Consider the following 3616-nt stretch of genomic DNA (forward strand, 5'->3'; position numbering starts at 1 on the left):
GCGTATCTTTACTATTCCAATTGTGTATCTTTTCATTTCTCGTTTGAGTATCTTTCTGTAAGGCTTCTGATGCGAGTTTCTATTGTATTTGAGAGTTTTGCAAGTGTGGGAGTGTGTTTCTTTCAAACTGAGTATCTTTACATCGTTTGCGTATCTTTACTATTCCAATTGTGTATCTTTACATCGTTTGCGTATCTTTACTATTCCAATTGTGTATCTTTTCCTTTCTCGTTTGAGTATCTTTCTGTAAGGCTTTCTGATGCGAGTTTCTATTGTATTTGAGAGTTTTGCAAGTGTGGGAGTGTTTTTCTTTCAAACTGAGTATCTTTACATCGTTTGCGTATCTTTACTATTCCAATTGTGTATCTTTTCATTTCTCGTTTGAGTATCTTTCTGTAAGGCTTCTGATTCGAGTTTCTATTGTATTTGAGAGTTTTGCAAGTGTGGGAGTGTGTTTCTTTCAATCTGAGTATCTTTACATCGTTTGCGTATCTTTACTATTCCAATTGTGTATCTTTTCATTTCTCGTTTGAGTATCTTTCTGTAAGGCTTCTGATGCGAGTTTCTATTGTATTTGAGAGTTTTGCAAGTGTGGGAGTGTGTTTCTTTCAAACTGAGTATCTTTACATCGTTTGCGTATCTTTACTATTCCAATTGTGTATCTTTTCATTTCTCGTTTGAGTATCTTTCTGTAAGGCTTCTGATGCGAGTTTCTATTGTATTTGAGAGTTTTGCAAGTGTGGGAGTGTGTTTCTTTCAAACTGAGTATCTTTACATCGTTTGCGTATCTTTACTATTCCAATTGTGTATCTTTTCATTTCTCGTTTGAGTATCTTTCTGTAAGGCTTCTGATACGAGTTTCTATTGTATTTGAGAGTTTTGCAAGTGTGGGAGTGTGTTTCTTTCAAACTGAGTATCTTTACATCGTTTGCGTATCTTTACTATTCCAATTGTGTATCTTTACATCGTTTGCGTATCTTTACTATTCCAATTGTGTATCTTTTCATTTCTCGTTTGAGTATCTTTCTGTAAGGCTTCTGATACGAGTTTCTATTGTATTTGAGAGTTTTGCAAGTGTGGGAGTGTGTTTCTTTAAAACTGAGTATCTTTACATCGTTTGCGTATCTTTACTATTCCAATTGTGTATCTTTACATCGTTTGCGTATCTTTACTATTCCAATTGTGTATCTTTTCATTTCTCGTTTGAGTATCTTTCTGTAAGGCTTTCTGATGCGAGTTTCTATTGTATTTGAGAGTTTTGCAAGTGTGGGAGTGTGTTTCTTTCAAACTGAGTTTCTTTACATCGTTTGCGTATCTTTACTATTCCAATTGTGTATCTTTTCATTTCTCGTTTGAGTATCTTTCTGTAAGGCTTCTGATGCGAGTTTTTATTGAATTTGAGAGTTTTGCAAGTGTGGGAGTGTGTTTCTTTCAAACTGAGTATCTTTACATCGTTTGCGTATCTTTACTATTCCAATTGTGTATCTTTACTATTCCAATTGTGTATCTTTACTATTCCAATTGTGTATCTTTACTATTCCAATTGTGTATCTTTACATCGTTTGCGTATCTTTACTATTCCAATTGTGTATCGTTACATCGTTTGCGTATCTTTACTATTCCAATTGTGTATATTTTCATTTCTTGTTTGAGTATCTTTCTGTAAGGCTTTCTGATGAGAGTTTCTATTGTATTTGAGAGTTTTGCAAGTGTGGGAGTGTGTTTCTTTCAAACTGAGTATCTTTACATCGTTTGCGTATCTTTACTATTCCAATTGTGTATCTTTTCATTTCTCGTTTGAGTATCTTTCTGTAAGGCTTCTGATGCGAGTTTCTATTGTATTTGAGAGTTTTGCAAGTGTGGGAGTGTGTTTCTTTCAAACTGAGTATCTTTACATCGTTTGCGTATCTTTACTATTCCAATTGTGTATCTTTACATCGTTTGCGTATCTTTACTATTCCAATTGTGTATCTTTTCCTTTCTCGTTTGAGTATCTTTCTGTAAGGCTTTCTGATGCGAGTTTCTATTGTATTTGAGAGTTTTGCAAGTGTGGGAGTGTTTTTCTTTCAAACTGAATATCTTTACATCGTTTGCGTATCTTTACTATTCCAATTGTGTATCTTTTCATTTCTCGTTTGAGTATCTTTCTGTAAGGCTTCTGATTCGAGTTTCTATTGTATTTGAGAGTTTTGCAAGTGTGGGAGTGTGTTTCTTTCAATCTGAGTATCTTTACATCGTTTGCGTATCTTTACTATTCCAATTGTGTATCTTTTCATTTCTCGTTTGAGTATCTTTCTGTAAGGCTTCTGATGCGAGTTTCTATTGTATTTGAGAGTTTTGCAAGTGTGGGAGTGTGTTTCTTTCAAACTGAGTATCTTTACATCGTTTGCGTATCTTTACTATTCCAATTGTGTATCTTTTCATTTCTCGTTTGAGTATCTTTCTGTAAGGCTTCTGATGCGAGTTTCTATTGTATTTGAGAGTTTTGCAAGTGTGGGAGTGTGTTTCTTTCAAACTGAGTATCTTTACATCGTTTGCGTATCTTTACTATTCCAATTGTGTATCTTTTCATTTCTCGTTTGAGTATCTTTCTGTAAGGCTTCTGATACGAGTTTCTATTGTATTTGAGAGTTTTGCAAGTGTGGGAGTGTGTTTCTTTCAAACTGAGTATCTTTACATCGTTTGCGTATCTTTACTATTCCAATTGTGTATCTTTACATCGTTTGCGTATCTTTACTATTCCAATTGTGTATCTTTTCATTTCTCGTTTGAGTATCTTTCTGTAAGGCTTCTGATGCGAGTTTCTATTGTATTTGAGAGTTTTGCAAGTGTGGGAGTGTGTTTCTTTCAAACTGAGTATCTTTACATCGTTTGCGTATCTTTACTATTCCAATTGTGTATCTTTACATCGTTTGCGTATCTTTACTATTCCAATTGTGTATCTTTTCATTTCTCGTTTGAGTATCTTTCTGTAAGGCTTTCTGATGCGAGTTTCTATTGTATTTGAGAGTTTTGCAAGTGTGGGAGTGTGTTTCTTTCAAACTGAATATCTTTACATCGTTTGCGTATCTTTACTATTCCAATTGTGTATCTTTTCATTTCTCGTTTGAGTATCTTTCTGTAAGGCTTCTGATACGAGTTTCTATTGTATTTGAGAGTTTTGCAAGTGTGGGAGTGTGTTTCTTTCAAACTGAGTATCTTTACATCGTTTGCGTATCTTTACTATTCCAATTGTGTATCTTTACAACGTTTGCGTATCTTTACTATTCCAATTGTGTATATTTTCATTTCTCGTTTGAGTATCTTTCTGTAAGGCTTTCTGATGCGAGTTTCTATTGTATTTGAGAGTTTTGCAAGTGTGGGAGTGTGTTTCTTTCAAACTGAGTATCTTTACATCGTTTGCGTATCTTTAATATTCCAATTGTGTATCTTTACATCGTTTGCGTATCTTTACTATTCCAATTGTGTATATTTTCATTTCTTGTTTGAGTATCTTTCTGTAAGGCTTTCTGATGCGAGTTTCTATTGTATTTAAGAGTTTTGCAAGTGTGGGAGTGTGTTTCTTTCAAACTGAGTATCTTTACATCGTTTGCGTATCTTTACTATTCCAATTGTG

This window comes from Argentina anserina, unplaced genomic scaffold (genome assembly GCF_933775445.1).
Source record: "Argentina anserina unplaced genomic scaffold, drPotAnse1.1, whole genome shotgun sequence".
NCBI classification, from domain to species: Eukaryota; Viridiplantae; Streptophyta; class Magnoliopsida; order Rosales; family Rosaceae; genus Argentina; species Argentina anserina.